Source organism: Lonchura striata, chromosome 2 (genome assembly GCF_050655825.1).
Source record: "Lonchura striata isolate lonStrDom1 chromosome 2, ASM5065582v1, whole genome shotgun sequence".
NCBI lineage: Eukaryota > Metazoa > Chordata > Aves > Passeriformes > Estrildidae > Lonchura > Lonchura striata.
Genome location: NC_140704.1, coordinates 92,916,692 through 92,935,405, shown reverse-complemented (window position 1 = coordinate 92,935,405; position 18,714 = coordinate 92,916,692). Strand labels below are relative to the sequence as shown.

General features: G+C 38.6%; 1 protein-coding gene across 13 annotated transcripts in view; it reads right to left on the bottom strand.

The window, feature by feature from the left end:
• The window catches only part of LOC110469722 (poly(rC)-binding protein 3), a 497,474-nt gene that overhangs the window by 191,994 nt on the left and 286,766 nt on the right, over window positions 1–18,714 (bottom strand). The window lies entirely within an intron of this gene.

Genomic DNA, 18,714 nt, shown 5'->3' with positions numbered 1-18,714 from the left:
TTTTAATTGGATCCTAACTGCATGTATTTGAAGAAAGGTTCTTCTATGATGCCAGATTTGTGTAAGTCTGATAAAAGTTACTCTATCCTTGTCTTTCAGTGGGAACAATCCTTTTTTGGTGAATGAAGACAAGGACTGACCTTCCTTAAGCTCTGTCTCTGAAACTACTCATATTTGTTTGTCAACAAATAGTAAAATGCTCTATTGTACATTTGATCTTTGTACTGGACTGAGTGACATCACTCCCCTGAAAGATGGTGGCAGTGTAAGGGTCAAAACTTGACTACATGAGAAATATGGTCTTCAATTTTAAAATGCACAGGAAAAAAATATCAGAGCCAAAGACAGTTAATTACTTAAATGACTTTAAGAACTTGCAGAGAAAGCCTGAGAGAAGAGTCTAGCCCTAGCCATATTGACAGCAAGCTCCTTCTGACTTTCTCAAAGCTTTGATTTCACCCTCAGACTTATAAAGCAACTTGGGAATTTGGCTCAAAATATAAAGGGACCATGTGGCAACAACAGGAATTAAAATGCACCTCCTAAATAATTCTCAATGCTGACAGATCTGTGGGTGGTAAGAATACTATAGGAAGAGAAATCACTAAAAAATATGAGGCACTGTTGGAAAAGAGCACCACCAAGCACCTGCATCTCTTTAAGAACTTAGAAAATAAAGGTTAAAGTATTAACTCTGGTCTGTTTCTGTATGCCATTCTAGGTGTTGATTTAGCCACTGCTCTCTTTTGAAGTATGAGGCTGACTGAGGTCCAACATGCAAAAAGTGTTTTCCTGCTGTTCTCATCCAGGAACATATTGGGTGCAGCTGCAAACAGCTGCAAACAGCTTGGGGTGCTCTCTTCTCATAGCTCACACACTTCCTGCTACTCGAGGGAAGCTCAGTGTGGCTATTTAAAATGTAACCTCACTGCCACAGCTGGTTACACATCTTCTCTAGGATGGAGAATCATCAAAGGAAAAAAACAATGTGTTTTTCAGAGCAGAGAGTTCCATGTGAAAGCTAGCTTTAAGCCTGCCAAGCACACCAAGCCCCTTCCTAGGAAGCCTGCAGAAGAGCAGTACTGTGAAGAAGAACCTGGATGCTACCACACACATAGCATGACAAAAAGGATGACAGTAAGTCTCAAGGGTAAGACAGTGTCACTGGGTTTCTTCTTCACTGTTTAAAATGAGGCAGCCCAACTCCCAGTTTACTTGTAAGGCTTTATTGAGGGGAACAGAAGGACCAAATATGACTTCTGTATTTGGCACCAGCGTAACTGTGGCTGGAACACTGTACCTATATCAAGCATCCAAATTTCAAGAAGGATTCTGAGAAATTGGGCAAGGTTCATAGCAAAGCCTAGGGATTGATTACAGAATTAGGTGTGCCTTCTAGTGAAAGACTCCAGAAGGTTAATCTACTTAGCTCATCAAAGAGAAGGTGAAGGGTTGGGCCTTAATCATAATCTCACATCTAATATAAGAAGCAGAAGTTTGACAGTGAAAGAGTTTATCTTCTACCTAATTTTCAGAGGTCCAGTGGTTGAAAGATGAGTATAAATATATTCAAATTCAAAAAACACAGAGGCAGGTTTGTTTACTAGTGTATTTAATTTTAACCAGGAAAGGTAGCTCACTTTTGGGAAAAAAAAAAAAACAAAAACATGCTACATTTTGCCAGTAATATCAAATTAAGATTGATGCTTTTCTAAAAAACTACACTGTACTTCAAGTTCAGCTATTGGATAAGTTTTTTACTGAGTGATTTAAATAACACAGAATGAATTTACAGAAACAATGTAATCATCATATTGTACTAAAGAGAATTGCTACAATTTCTGAATGTAGGTCCTTTAATTCAAAACTAGTTCTGTCTAAAACTGAATTTTAAAAGATGCAAACAGAAAACTGCATTACTAAAAGGATGTAACTACCAGCAACTTGTAGGTAGAATGTGAATTTAGCAAACTGAAAAAAACATACACAATATCCACTTCATTAAGGTATATATTCTGAGAGCCTGTTTTGCCACAATGCTCCCCAAATAAATCCCAGTTATTGATTTGCAAGGTTGAAGTAGATGAATGTGACTCTGATATAGATGATGATGAGAATGAATGCTTTAAAGTTGAATGATTGTCCATAGCTGTCTGACAGATAAGCTTCTGAACATGTCTGACATTACTGGGAAAAGACAACATAAAAATTGAACAGCTATTGCTCTAATCCTAAAAAAAACCTCCTTTGTATATGCCTTCACCTTCACCAATTACCTGCAGGCCTAAATTTCATAAATGAAAAAGTGTATTCTTTACAATGTATTAGCTAGTAAACAACATTTTGGTAGACCAAAGAAAACATTACAGTAACCTGACAGGCCTTAATATTAACCTGGAGGTATGCCAAAATCTGCCTGTTTCTTACTCAGATTGACTTTTATTATCTGCCTATCAGAACCTGAAAATATTGACTGCAGAACTGTCTATTCCTTTTGTGTGTCAAGCTTGGAAAAATGGTTGTCAGTCAGGAGTCAGATTCATACTGTTGCCTTGACATACAAAAAGTGGATTTTACTAGAGACAGCCTAACACTTTCTTTATTACTGAGTGATTTGGCTTCACATTTTGTTGCCCTGGGAAAATTATCTAAAATACATTACAAATACATTATCTCTCATTTTAGCAGGCATATGTTGTTGAATTCTTACAGCATTTTCAGCATTCTCTTACAGTTAAAGGTGAGAGGAAGATTCTTTTGTCTCGTCAGCTGGGATCACAGGATTAGTGAGCAGAAAGGTGCCATGAGTAGCAGGACAATAACATTGCAACCCAGCACTGCCTAGGGCTGATGTTCCATTTGATTCTCCAGAGCCTTTCCAAAAGGAGGGGGAATGGACACGATGCACTAGGGCTCAGAAGAGGTTCATGTCGCACATCCATGCCCCAGATGAGCTTGCAGAGATGGGCATGACTGCATGCAGTTGAAACAAATTCAGCCCATGCAATGCTTGTTGTCCAAAGCATGCAGACAGATCTAAACCAGCTGCACACCTAAACCGTGTCCATGCTCTGAAGGAGAGTTCTTTTTTCAACATATTGTGTTTCTTTTTATGCTACTGCTGTATGTTGATTTTATCTTTTTAGAAAAGTTTAGTACTAAATCCCTTTGTTTTTCTACATACTAATAATAGGATAGTCTTATCAAGTGAGACATTAAAGCAGCCAGTATTCTCTGAGCAATCTACATCAATCCAGGTTAGTAAAAAAAAAAAATACAGGTTACTATAGAGCTTAGGAAATGAAACATTGATCCTAGGCAATAGCAGTAAGAGCTTTACAGGTTTAATGTTTTACAGCTGTGGAGGTGTATGTTTGTATATTTCTAAACTGCTTAAATCAGTGGGATGCAATACCATAAGCCTTGAGGATCAGGCTTAATTTTGAAAGTTCAGGGGACAATAACAAATGATGACACAGATTCTCTGTATAATTCTGAGCTATATTTTTGAAAATGTAAGGTGAATTCCGAATATTTTTACATTAGATAGACTCTTGCAGTCTTTTTCCTCCAGATAGGCTTGGGACAAATGCTTACATTTTCCCGTCCTGCTCCATTGTGCTATTTTCTAATGAATTATTGTGGGCACAACACGTCTCCTCACCATCATGGCAAGGTGAACAAGGCAACTTACCAAGAGTCAGGAGCCTTTTTCTGATGTTTTTTCACAGAGGGATATGTACTGTACAAAGGGTGAAGTTGCAAGATCTGTCTAAGCAGATTTTACCAAGTTATTTTTGTACCATTTCAGTGATCTGAACTGGTTTGCTGTAGATGGCACTCAAGTTGGCAGAGGGTGGGTGGTGTGAGCAAGACATTAGGCTTTGAGGGGCAAGAATTGAAGCTCTGCATCTGGGCACTAACAAACCAGATGAAGTCATACCCTGAAACTCAGTCTCAAGGAGTTTTTTCCCCTACTGTTTTAAGAGAACTGAATCATGGAGCAGTCCTCCTGAACAGTCAAAGGAACACCAGAGCCAAAGCAAGGGAACACAGCTGGCTCAGAGGTGCTGTGTGGCAGAGCCATAGCATAAAAATGTGTTCTGGCAGATAGACAGTTAAAGAGAAATAAGCATTTCATTGCAAGATTTTTTTAGAGGTTTCTGTTTAGCCCTACCTAGCAATAGCAACCAGAAAGATGCTGTTCAACCACAGAATCAGTAATGTATATAGGGACATCCTTCTGTAGAAGGAAAAATGTGAAGTCAGTATGCATTGGGGCCTAGGGGTGAAATTGTGTGACTGGATGACACTGCATACATTGCTACACAGCAGAGACATGCTCATTCAAGTTGCATGAGAAGTAACAACACAGGTCTTAAATTCTTTCCCCACCAAGTTACACAAATATGCAAATTTAACATCAAGTTGATGATTTTTAGCCATTTATAGTGGAGGTATTACAACTACTATCCTTAAACTAAAGCTTTAAAAACTGTTTACTAGATAATAATCAATGAAAAGCCCACATACAAATTTTTGTGCCAAGAGGGGCAAACTTAGTATGTGTTATGTGCATGCCATACCATATTACTTGTTAAAGCCAAGGTCTCATGAATAGTATGCTCACAGGAAACCTCATTACAGAGAATAAACTAGCTACTACCTAGCAAAAAAATGTGTCTGAATATACACTGTGAAGAAGCTGAATATTGATATACTGCATCTAAGTCCAATGGGGAAAACTGTCAAAGATTCCAAATTTCAGTTAATGCCTGTGTTAGCTGAGTTAATTGGAAGTCTTACCTATAACCTTTTCTGAATATTTCCTCATCTTGTAATGATCTGTTATTTCCTTGCTTGTTAATGGAACAACAGGTAGAAATTTCCCAAGTGACAGCCTGCTCTGCAGGCTGCCTTATAAACACAGAGCCATTGTAGCCATTCTCTGTTAAAGCTATTTTTCTGGGGATACAATTTGCAATCCTCCTAACCAACTTGAAACAACCTCAAATACCTTGTTTTGCTATTAGAAAGAAAGAAAAACACCACATCGAGTTGTTTTTTGTTTTTTGTTTAAAGGAATTCTTGAATTCCCTGTTTCATTTTTTCTAAAACTTCAACAATCTAAAAATGAAACACTTGGAGATACTGCACTGTAGAGCTGTAACTGAAATAAATATAATTACATAGTAGCAGAGGGAAAATACACTGGTAGGGAGCAAAAATTATTTCACTGGGAGATTTTCTCTGTAAGGTTTCCATTAATCCCTATGCTGGAATAAAAAGTAGAAAGAGTATAGTCTAATATATATAAAGCTAGAGACCTGCAGTCCCTTTTAAAATTTTTTGTAATTAAACCAATCAGAGTATGTAAATGCACATATATTAGCTTTCAGTATATTACCATTTGTTTTCCCTACTTTTTTGGCAGAGAAGCTAATTTCAAAAATAAGAAACATGCCAGGAAGTTTTTCTTTAATTTAAAAGAAGGTCTTGTCCTTCTCAGAAATCTTACTCTATTTTAACTCTCAGTAAGAGGTTTTTTTAGCTCCTCATTACATGATTCAACAGAGGTCTAATGGGGTCTCTGCTTCACAGGAGGAGAGGGAACACGACACAGGAACACTCTACAAGCTCAGAGCAGCATTATAATCCAAGTGGAGCAGGCAGATCAAGTTTCTTTACTGGAAGTCAGTTCTGGTCCCAATTGTTTTATGTTTAAGGTGAAACTTAAAACAAATTAAAACTGAAGCATTCCCATCTAAATTATAAATCCTATGATTTATCATTAGACCTAAAACTACCAATGGATACATCTCCAATGGCTAGGAATGATGGAAAACCTGCATTACCTGTCATGCATAATCATTTGCTATTTAAACTTTTCCTATGCTTCCCTTCCTAGCCCTAACCCTAACCCTTTCACATTCTTAGCTTACAATATTAATATTCTTTTAATGAAGATTGTCCATGTGAATTAAACTTAAGATCTGAAGGATTCAAATGCTCTATTATTTTATCCTGTTTTTTTTTCTCTGGATCATTTTTCTGGAGAAAAAAAGGCTTCAGCAAGGTGCTGCCACTAGCTCTCAGCTGCATGAAGATGTCAGAGCAGCAATTGGAACATCCAATTTAGATATGGGTAAATTCTATTTGGAAAATTTTAGAGAATGCTAGGATAAGAAGGTTATCTGCTGACCAGCTGAATGACAGTCAAGAAAATGTAAGCATCCTTCACAAAGGATAGTTGTATCTGAGAGAGTGCATTAACCAAATGAATGAGAACCTCCTATTCAGAATCATTTACAAAGTTATTGTTCCAGATAAGAAACAGATAGAGTTCAAGAGTGTATCTCTTACTAAACATGATTAGATTCCTTAATCTTAGGAGTGATGAATATTTACTCCAGAGCTCTCAAATGGATCTGAAGATTTACATACATTTATTCCAATAATTTAAGATTTGACAAAACTGATACAGCTTGTAAGCCTTCCCTCGTGGAGGCACAGCTGAACTGGCAAAGCAGACTTCTACCAATAGAGCTGACAGTCACTACGTCAAGTCACATAAAAGAAAATGTGAAATCATCTTTTTTTCTGCTAGAATCACTGCTGCATACCAAAACTCCTGCTCCTGGGGAAATTATCAGAGAGGCCTCCTCCTCTGCTCCTTGTCCTCTTGCTGGGTGGCCCTGTAAAACCTCAACACAGATACGAGGTCTGAGCACAAGAAGAAATGTCTTCAACAGCTCCATGAGCAAAGAGACCAGGACAACATGGTTTCTGGACTGAGGCACTGGGCTGACTCACTAAGGAAGTATGAGTTCCCATGGAATCTTCTCCCAGGGTGCAAGCAGCAGAGGGGCTGCACTCATTGAAGGGTATCTCTACTGCTTGGTAAGTTACCAGGAATCTATCAAGTCTCCCATTTACAAAACAAGGATAAATAACAAAGGTAACTGCAAATAACCAAAAGGATGGAAAAGTAACTGGCTGTACCAAAACCAGAAAGCGAAGAAACTGGGCTCATGGCACTCCCACTGCCCTCCCTAAGGAGGGATTTGTATTACTTGCAAATTCCTACTGTGATCCCTTTCTTACTTCTTTGATTATGATGATTGTTAGAATGTATGTATATCAAAAAGAAACCCCAAACCCAGTATATGATATCTAATTTACAGAGAGGAGAAAGTAGAAGAAATTCCTGAACTAAAAGTTATATTCTTAGCTCTTATTCCAAACTGGGCCACTTTACCAGATAAAATGATTTATTCTTAGCTCCTCTTTAAGAAGGAAATATGTGTCCACCTGCTCCAAAGACAGTGCATTTCTTCTAGACCTCTATGGTGAAAAATGATCAGTAGCTTGCTAGTTTTATGCAGTAGGATCTATGCAATGAGAAAACTGCAAGTTTGCTTTGCAAACCAGAGGCTTTCTTGGAGCCTCCCTCATCTGTATTACCACTTCTGAAGAGCTCAGTTGTTGCAAGCAGTGGAGCTTCTCCTTTCTTCTCTAAATACCTTTTCTTCTGCATTTTATAACATTGGGGTTTTCTGCCTCCCAATTACTGATTTTGATGTAACACTTTGCAAAGTGTGAATACACATCTGTGGGTATAAGAAATGCTAACACTGCAGTATCTACATTTTAGCAAATGTTATTTTCAATAAACATGCTTCACTGGGGACAGCAAAAGTGTGTTTGCATGGAACTAATCTGGAAAAAAGAAACTGAGCCATCTTGATAATTTCCAGCTAATATTTTAGATGTGCGATGAAGATGTCTACAGTCAAACTAATACCCTGCACTTTCTTTAGAGTCAATGAAGAGAAATAAAAATTTGGACTATATGATGTATGTGACCATTTTTAAACATACAATTTAAAATGGGCTCATGTACGTATGACAAGTGCTTATTACTTTCTATGAACTAAAAAGTGCTAACTGAGAACCTTGGCTATGTCAACATTTACAATGTAAACATTTATTTTGGCATTGTGAATCCCACCTTCTCTAAAGTAGAACAAAAAAACAGGGAAAAAAGAAAATAAAAAAGCAACTCTTGAAGCAAATCTGATTGACAGAACTGTCTTGAAGAGCTGGAAAGTTGTTAAATTCCTTGCAGTTCTCTAGCTGTGCTGCACAACTTCATAATTTGAATCTTCCTTCCATCTACAACTAGATGCTGTAGATTTAATTTCACACAGATACTAATTCATTAACAATCAATTTAATCAACTAAGTACAATCAATGCAACTCCAAATTTGATTTTTTAATTGTACTAGTCTTGTAATCAGTTTTGTAAAAGAAAAAAGTTTACAGGTTAATTGATTTTTATTGTACTGGCTTGTTAAACTTCCATAAAATGCTAAAAAGAACATTGAGAGCTTCTGCCCCAAAAGGAAACACAACTTGTAGCTCTGCAAGAATAGATATATTCAACTGAATCTTTTGCAACTTTGCCATGCTACCATGCTACCAACTTAAAAAATTCACCTGCAGAAGTTCAATAAGTAAAAGCACTCTGAAATGATAATGAGAATCTCCCACCAACCACTGGGAACTGTGAGAGGATGGTGAAATGTGATACAGAAGTATTTGTCTCACATAGAGAAGAAAAACACCTGTCTGAAAGACCTAGCACATAAATCCATTTTGTGTTTCAATTTGCAAATACATTTGAACGTTCAGAGCTTACAGCAGAGCACTGGAGGCCTTCCTTTTTCCAGACCAAAAAATGATACTGGGAAATTATTTATCATAGAGTTTCATGCTTTCAATTTCCACTATTTGAAATTACAGGAATTCCTTTTCCTTACTTAACAACAAAGGGAACATCATCTTAAGGGCACAACAGACAACAGATTAAGGAGGTCTTCTGACTATGTGTGCCAGATTAAGGTAATCTAGTTTTATGTGTCCTGAAGCACAGAAATAAGAAAAGCCCCCCAAACCACCAAACTCAATTGCTTAAAAAACAGGGAGTAATTTGAACCTTCCAGAGGAGCAAGAATTGCTACCAAAGGATACTTGAGAACAATAGAGATGAGATCTTTCTTACGTTTCCAGAAATGTTCCACCAATGTTTATGGTCCCTCAGCATCAAGATATTCAAGGTGAAAGATGTAAAAATACACTTGTGGGCACTGGTTGTAGTACCATTTTATTGATACACAGTGTATCCATTCTGCATGTTTTAGTGCACAATTATCAATGATGGTTTTTGTCAGCTGTGCATGGAGAAAAAATGTGTTGAGGTTGTCATATGTCCAAACTGGGTGTTCAGCTGCAATTTGAACAGTATGTTCTCTGTACTGGGAAATAAGTGAAATTGATTTACATTATGGGTTAACCCTGGCTGGATGCCAGGCACCCACCAAAAACTACTCTATTACTCTGCTTTACAAGTGGACAGAGGGGAGAAAATATAACCAAGGGTTTCATGAGTTTAATAGGGACAGGGAAGGATCACTCATCCAATACTGTCATGGGCAAAACAGGCTTGGATTTGGGATAGTAACTGAATTTATTATTAACAAAATCAGAGCAGGATAGCAAGAAATAAAATCTTAAAGACTCCTTCTGCGACTCCTCCCTCCTTGCTGTCCCTCCTCCTGTTGTGGTGCAGGTAGATGGGCAATGGGGGTTATGGTCAGTTCATCACACATTGTTTCTCCTGCTGCTCAGGGAGAGGAGTCCTTCTCCTGCTCTGATGTGGGGTCCCTCCCAAGGGAGACTGCTCTCCATGAACTTCTCCAATGTGAGTCCATTCCACAGGCAACAGTTCACAAACTGCTCCAACATTGGTCACTTTTTCATTGCGTGCAGTTCTTCGGGTACAGCGCCAGACTGGGATTGCCACAGGGTGACAAGTCCTACCAGGAAACCTATTCCAGTGTAGACTCCTCTCTTTGTGGGTCTGCAGGTCTATGCTGGGAGCTTGCTCCAGGATGGGCCTCCCACAGGGCCACAACCTCCTCTCAAGCATCCACTTGCTCTGGCATGGGATCCTCCACAGGCTGCAGGTGGATATCTGTATCCCAGTGGATCTCCATGGGCTGCAAGGCACAGCTGGCTCACCATGATCTGTACCATGGGCTGCAGAGGAATCTCAGCTCTGGTGCCTGGAGCACCTCCTCCCCTTCCTTCTCCACTGATCTTGGTGTCTGCAGGGCTGTTCCTCCCACACATTCTCACCCTGCTATTCTCTGGCTGCAATAACTTCTGCACAGTAATTTATTTTGTCCTTCTCCTTAAATCACAGAGGCATTTCTACCATTTCTAATTGGCCCAGCCTTGACCACCAGCGTGTCCATCTTTGTGGCTACCAGGGGTTGGTTCCACTGGATATGAGCAAGTTTCTGGCAGCTTCTCACTTCTTCACCCACTACCAAAACCTGGCCACACAAACCCAACACACCATATCACTGCCAAAAGACAGCAGAGATTTTTGTAGAACTCATCAACCAAAATAATTATTTTATCCTCTAAATCAAGGTTCCGATAGAACCACTCCAATACCTAACTAAGCATTAACTAGAGGAATTAAATTACAAAATGGCTAATGATAAAGTTTTTGCCAGTGTGCTAGCTCCATAGCTATAAATAGTAAGACAAGTGGAGGGAAATTGTATTTTTTCCATTTTCATTCTTGTGAGTTAGGACATCAAAGGTAATTCACAGTAGAAAGGTGACCTCACACACTGGAAGTGATATATAAATATGACATCATCCAAAGATCCAGCATTACTTCATAGGCTCAAATACTACTTCCAGCAAAGTAAGGTGCAAGGGGAAATATTTCTCTTGTGCTTACTGGTGCTACATCTGATTTGCACATACATAGCTGAACAAGGCTCAGCTCTGAATATTTGATATATGATCAGCATAATAAAATAACATAATTGATGGTTGTACCTATTAAAGCAGTTTGATCAGTGGAGCAGAATACATCAGTATGAAATTGCTGAAATGACCAGCACTGGGGTGGGGAACACATTGTGTTGGCTTTAGGGAGTTTTACATCAATATAATGTAAGATTTTCCTGAGTAAAAATATTTTGATCCAAAAAGAAAATAAATTCCCCCTACCGCCCCACAAAAGTCCTTGTGCTCAATTTAAATAGTGACAATGAGAAAAACCACCAGATCTTAGTGATTAGCTTTGTCTGTATTTTCTTTCTTCTAGATTTTCTACACTCACACAGGCCTGTCCCAGGTATTTTAAAGGATACAAAATATAAGTGTAGTTACTTAATTTCTGAAAGCAATACAAAAGAAAAGAGAGGAAAAGGAAATGAAAGGCTAGGCCACTAGCTGGATTAAAGCAAGTTGTGGTCCCCATGTTGTCCCAAGCAGAGACAGAGATTGTCAGTATTTCAGAAAGAAGGAAATTACTTCTGACCTTGCACACGAGATAGTCTGGCTATCCGGTCATTACACAAAGAAGCTTATGATCCTCTCTGATCTGATGTGGAAACTTGCCCTGCCTTGAATTAAGCTGAACATGGAAATTCAACAAGGGAGATTCCCTTCTGTCCTTTTTACAGTTTATTTTACATCTAATTTATAAAGCAGTGCCCTTAATCTGCTTGTAAACTTGTTTCTAACCATCAGAGCTGTGCAGCTATGAGGGAAAATTGTGCACATTTTAAACAACTGCCTAACGGCGCATTTACTCCAGAGATACAGCTGCATCCAAAAGAGGTATTTCATCTTCACAGGAAAGTATTTTCAATTTTTATAATTTCATAAATGATTTTTAAAGGGAATTTAAATCTACAACTACTACTCCTCAGTAGCCACTGACAGAAAGAAATAGAAAGTAATACTCTGTCCTTCAGTGCCTCAGCAGTGCCCTTGTTTTGTATTTTTATGGCAGTAGCTAATATCTCACTTGCTGGTTCCTCCTTTGTGTCATACACCTGTCTGTCTTTTGTCATTTCTGTGACAGCCATTCTGTTATTTAAATGTATATTTCCCTTGCATCTAATATAATCACAAGCTTATCTACAAAGTGGAAGCTGTATGTTCTCACTTTTGCTTGAGCAAAGCTCTCGTGAATTTCAGTGAGAAGATGGAATCCCATTTACTAAATTTTCAACTGTAGATGTCCTCAGCAAAATGAAGATACACAACATATTTCAGTGGGAACATCTTTACCAAAATTTGCTTTTGGCCACAGACAGGGACAATTCCTCTCCCAGCCTGTGAAGAGGGTTGGGGAGTGCATGGAGACATGATGTTTTTCACTGCAGAATTAGTTTCAGTTAATGCTGTTAATGCTGTTGATAACTCAGGTCCCATTCATGAAAAAAATATCCACCAGTATTAAAATGATAAAAAAAATACCCACCAACAAACCAGTAACTCTCATTCAAGAATAGCTACACTTTCAACAGTGGAACATCTTACCCAGCAGTGGAAATCAGCTCAGGAAACTGATCTCCTGAGCTGATCAACTCAGCTATTTTGCATTGCTATGGTGCTAATTTACAGGGTGGCTTTCCTCATTCAAGCCACATTAACTTAAAGGACATTAGCTTGGGTGTATGCAATTTAAACTAATTCTTTAGTAAGAACAAGTTCTATCAAGTAGCTTTTAGCTTAACCTTATAACCTTTCTTCCAGTAGTTCCCTATCTGGAGTGCCGCACTGGGAAAAACAACCAAACATTTGCCAGGTATTTTAGCATGCTGAACTTGCTGCTGCCACCTATGTCAGAACAGAGTCACAACAGAGTCACAATATTTATTTCACTTGTTCTATGTGCTTTGACCCCCAGGTTTTGTCATTTTCGTGAGTGCTTCTTGCTAGCCAGTGTAAATCCTTGGCAGCCAGTCCCCTCAGCCTGACTGAAGCAATCAATCTGCCAGAAAATCACAACAGTATCATGTGCTATGAATATTTTATAGTTTACTTACTTTAATTGCCCAAGCACTAAGGTCATGCTGGTCACACCTGTTAGGCTATTTTGTTCCCTATGAAAACCAGGCTGAAAAGCAGGTCAAACCCCAGAATAGTCTCATGATTTGGTTAAAGAAATATGACTAGGAGTAAGAAACAGATGAATGAGCTTCTCCAGTGCTATCAAAGCACTTTCATGACACCTAATCTCTTTTCACCCTGCCTAAACATCTGTCAGGTGCTTTGTAAACATACTGAGTCTGGAGCCATGCAGTGACCATTTCATTGGTTTGTTCATTGAGTTCTGTGCTACATGCTGAAGTGGAAGGCTGATAATTAACCTCTGCTTCAACGTGGGATGCTTTTAGGTCCAAAGACAAGCTCCTCTCAGGTATATAAAAATTTACTTTAGCTGCTTCTTTTAGGATTTTTGCATCACAGGACCTGATTTGCATACCAACCTCTGGAACACCAGACAACTCCAATACACTTACTGAAAATGTAAATGTGAAGGTTGTCTTGCACCGTATTTTCCTGCATTCAGGTTATCTGTAGAAATACCTGTGCTTTATCACAGTTCTGGATTCAATATGTTCTATGCAGCTGAAAAAGTTATGTTCCTCTCCCTTTCTGGTAAGGTTGAGATAGATACCAAACATACATGGAGCATGGATGTATCATAAAGATTCTCAGGAAGACTTTAAAGAATTCTACTACAGTAGGGCATCCCCTGGAAGGCAAGCAGAAGCCCAGTGTATTAGGGATGCTAGGGACAAGAGCAATGCTCAAGGAAGAGACAAAAACCGTCTTGCCTACCACACCAGGGAAATGAACTTGATTCTGGTCCTCTTTTCCTAAGGCTATATAGAACTGGAGAAATGTAAGTGGCTTTGTTTCAGCACTGTCTGGGCTAACTGTTTAAAGACAAGAACACCTTCACAGTTACACTTGAGTTATACCTCTATATAGTAGAGGTATATAGATACCTATCTATATATATGCCTAGATATATAGCTATATATAGATCCAGCAAGAAGCACATGATGTCTGCAGCATGTACTGCCGTGGTAATGCAGCAGGTGCTTAGAGATTCACACAAAACCATTTTCTGTGCAGGCTGTCCTGCTATTCCACAGGCTGTGATAAGAGCTGCTGGGTGGAGGCCTGCTTTGGATATATAGCAGTGCTCTAAGCACTAAAAGCAGTGGGGAGTCCTGTTATGAACCTTTGGAATTTGGCATTGTGGTAAAATAAGATTATGGCCCACAGATTCAGAACAGACATGATAGTCTTGCCAGAAACAGGAAACAACAACTGTGGTAGTATTCATGTTCAAGAACAGGCAGTTCTCAGCTGTCATGTATATTGAAAATTGGCAAGAATCCATAAAACAGAATGTTTGCTAATAGTTTCTGTCCAGGTCTAACTTTATTTAGCACAGAAAGCAGTTTACCAGATTCATTAGCATATTATGTCATACACTATCTGTCTCTATGCACCTCAGTTTCTGCTAGGATTCATCATTAGAAATTAGATAAAGCAGAATAGAATAAAGAAGCCATTACAATTCAATGAATCACATTACACTATCACTAGAGAAGTAGCCTAAAGCAGGAATGCCATGTATTAGGTTTATTACACATGGTGGTTTATGCTTTTAATGTATTTCCTGTAAAGACTTTGACTTGGCAAATTCATTATAAAAATAAAGCTGCATATAATGTTTTGCATTTTTTGCTGATTCTTCTGCTGGTGAATGACTTTTGATATGCAATGCAGTAATACACCAAGGCTCCTAGATATGTTAGTTACAGTCAGCTGCTTTTCTAGAATAAAGATGTCATCAGAAAGTTCTCTACTCAATTCCCGTATGACAAGGATTCTTGTAAGCACACATAAAGTGAAAATGTGATCCTTTTCCTATATAAATTCATTACCATGCTTTAGCAGCTGTTGAAATGATTTGAAAAGTTTAGTGTAAACCTGAATTGGCATTTATGTATACCCACAATGATCTGTAAAGCCGCTTAGGTTATGTGTCTATAATATGTTCCCTACTATACTGAAATAGATTTAGGATTGTTTAAGCACATTTACCTTAAAGTGAAGAGAAACCCTTGGCCACATCTAGAATGTAGGTCATAATTTTTTTTTTCTAGGAAAATCTTTTACATATTCTTCTTCCCAGGAGGAAAATGCCTTTGTATTCTGGATAAAGCATTGTAAGCTTGTTTTTCCTTTCAACAACAGGAAGCCCAGTAATAGATTTGGCTCAATGGAGGAAGCTGCAGGCTCCATAAGCCTCACACGACTGCATGCATAACACTCTGCTGAGATAAGACCAAGGAGGAACTGTTATCAGTCAAAATCTGTGAGAAAGCTGCTACTGATACGAACCGTTTAAGTAACTTAATTTCTCTGGAACTTCCAGGTCAATCTCTTGACCTGGAAATACTGGACTTGGATAAACTGACCCTTCTCCAGGCATACATAAGGAATGAACACCATTTCAGGGCCTTGGCTGAACAAACTGGTTGGCTATCTCTGCAGAGAGACTAAGTCACACCACCCAGCACAAACCTGCATGAAATCACTCTTCTACCATTTTTCATTAGTAATAATACCTGAGAAATGCCAGGCAGTTGTCATTTCCAGTTAAATGTTTTCAGCAGCAAAAATACAAACATTTTGCACAGCACATCTTACAGTCCTGAAAAACATTTACGTCAAAATGTTCTGCTATCAGCAGACCATCACCATCAGCTGAAGAGTCACAGCAGCATCACTATCATGAATACTGCCTGTGTTCTTGTAAATCAAGTCAGAACTTCTTCAGCTTAAGCAGCTTGCATTAGAGGTAGCAAATCAAACAAATATGTCGAACGTGCTACTTTAGTGACAGGGTCTGTACTTACTAGAGGAGCTACAAATATGAGAGAGCACTGGTGTAAGATTTTCAAGTGTGGCCAATGGGGACATCAACCTACAAGCAACACAAATCACACCACATTTTATTTCATTACTATACAAAGCTTCTGCAGTACAATACTCATATTTTACACATGGAAGATATTTGATAACAAAGATATTTTGCTTTTGAGATGTGCTTCATGTTTACTAAAATACTCCCATCATCCTATTGTTCTTCCATGAACAAATCCACATCTTACTGCTTCAAACCAAGTTGCTTAATTTTAAGTCAATCCTACAGTAAGCAACTGTATATGGGAGAAGTCTTTAAATCAGATTACAGCCTCCTCGGAATGGGGAGGCTCCACAAGCAACCATGCTATTCTCCCTCTGATTTTGCCCTGAATGGGCAAACAAGACTGAATGTCAAAGAACTACTGCTGTCCTTATGGCAAATAGATAGATGTGCAGACAATGACTCAGATCTCTACTGTCTCTAATTCAACAGAGTAAATAAAGTTGATTAAGGGAGGAGTTGACTAAAACTTTTGTATATTTGATATACAGGGCTTGATTTATCTAAATGACATGTGGTTTCTGACAGTTAGTACTGTACATCAAACTGAACATGACATGATAGTTATCATTCAGATTAGACAGCATCTGCTGTGGGCACTGGGCATCTGAAAGGGAACCTGAAGCAGGGAATGTGGGATTTTATTCTGAGAGACATGAAGAATACGAAGGCCAAACCAGCCTTGGATGTCCAGGCCTGTTGTTTCTTTCACTGTCTCTGAATACTGGGCAGTGTTCAGAGGTATGGAAAGCTAGATGCTCAAAGACAGCTACCCTCTCACCTATGATTAAAAAAAACCACACAGTAGTTTTTGCTTCTGCCAGCTGATGTCAGACTGAAGGCTGTGTATTGTCCCATTGATGAAGTACACCCTTGAGTAAGATTTGAAACCTGATTTTGTGTTTGTTCAAGTGGAAGCAGTGGACCGCAAACACATCTGTCCTTTCCTTCAGCAAAGGAACAGCAAAACCTTCATTAATCAAATACAATAAATGTTAAACACAGACTCTATTAACTCAGAGTAAATAAGCTACATGATTACATTCAACTTGGAGGTCAAGCAAAGGGGATTTGTCAGAGTCCACTTCATAACAGGCTATCCTTCTGACCTCCTGCCACACCCTTTTCCCTCTCCAAATACAGCACAGAAAGAAACAGGCACAGACCAGAGAAGACCCAGAAGATGAAGTCCAAGAGTTGATTTTGGTGAACTACCTTCTATCTGAAGGCTTGAGGGAGCAGAGGAATTCACTCTCATATGAATAAATAATTTATTCCGCACATGTGTAATGCATCCCCGCATTTACAGAAAAAGAAGCACAAGAACATAGTAAATACAACTGTGAGTTTTCCAGGACACGATTACTTACAGGAATTACATACCTACAGAAATTCCTTTAATACATTTTCTAGCCAACTTGTATGAAATAATATGCATATTCACAAATGCAATGAGTACATTTCTCACATTTAATTAGCACGACGCAATTTCTGCACCAATAGTTTATCTGTGAAAATTATGCTAAAGATTTTGCAGATGATATGAAGACATTACAGTAAGAAACACCTAGCAAAAAAATGAACTAATTATATAATGAACCTTGAAAAATCAAGTTCTCACTTGGTATGTCAGTGGTGGTATATCAGATATCTACATCAGCAGCACCCAAAAGCAGTAATCTGCTCTGTAAACATTGGTGATTATACTTAATAACTAGGTCTTAATTTTGCTCAACCGACTCTCTAGGATTAGGTGTCTTCCAATGCCTCAAGTGCTTGGAATGATTCATTTGTGTCAAACCAGGACACACAGCACATATTTGTTTTTTAAAAGTGTACCTCAAACAATCTATCCAAGTAAGTCTTTCTTGCTCTTCCTTAGCCTACAGGCAGCTTTTAATGTCACTATATGCCTATATATGTCTATACATCCCTTGTTCCAGCATATGTGGGAGTAAATAATTTTCTAGTATTCAGTGGAAATTGGGGAAATCTCTGCCCACATGTACATGCTGCACACCTGAGATCACAAGGGCTGACCCTACCTTAACCTGTTGTGCACACCAGCAAAAGCAGCTCTCTGGAGCAAAACACTTGTTACTAGAGATCCCACATCTGCAATTTTCCCAATTTGCAGTTTTTCACTTCAGAGGCCCTGATCTGATTCCAGTAGCTGAATAATTGTTTTCAACCAGAACATACTACCAACACCTCTGGAGAGAATCTTACAGCTTTGTTTCCTCCCAAAAGAAAGCATCTCACATGTTCTGAGACAGCTCTGCACTGTAAACCAAAGCACAGTGTGTAGGGATAGTTAGGAGAATTGCACTGAAAAGTACTCTCCTAATTTGAGCAAAAAAGTTAATGTAGGCATACCCCATCTCACCAAACCATGCTTGTGCTACAGGTGAAATTCTCTTTCCTTCATCTCAACTTTCAGGAAAGCTGAGGAGTTACAGTGCCAGGGAAATTCAAATGCAAACACAAAACTTCAGCAAATGAAAATATATCACTTCAATATCTAGCTGCCTCTCCCACAAATCTGTGTTCAGAAAGTTATGGGTTTTCTCTGAGTGGCCTTTCACAGAGGCAAAACCTTTTGCTAATCCAAGATGATGTGAGATGAGGTTTCTAAACTTGTGCATTCTGCAAAACTCTTTACTTGCAATATACACTCATGGTAAAGATGATTTTTTTTCTATTTGTAATGACTAGTTTGTGGGTCAAGGTCAAACAAATTTAGAACAGATCTCTGCATATGCTTTTGCTTTCTTACTCTGATTGCAAGCCAGTTTATAACAGGGCAAAAACTGGAGGG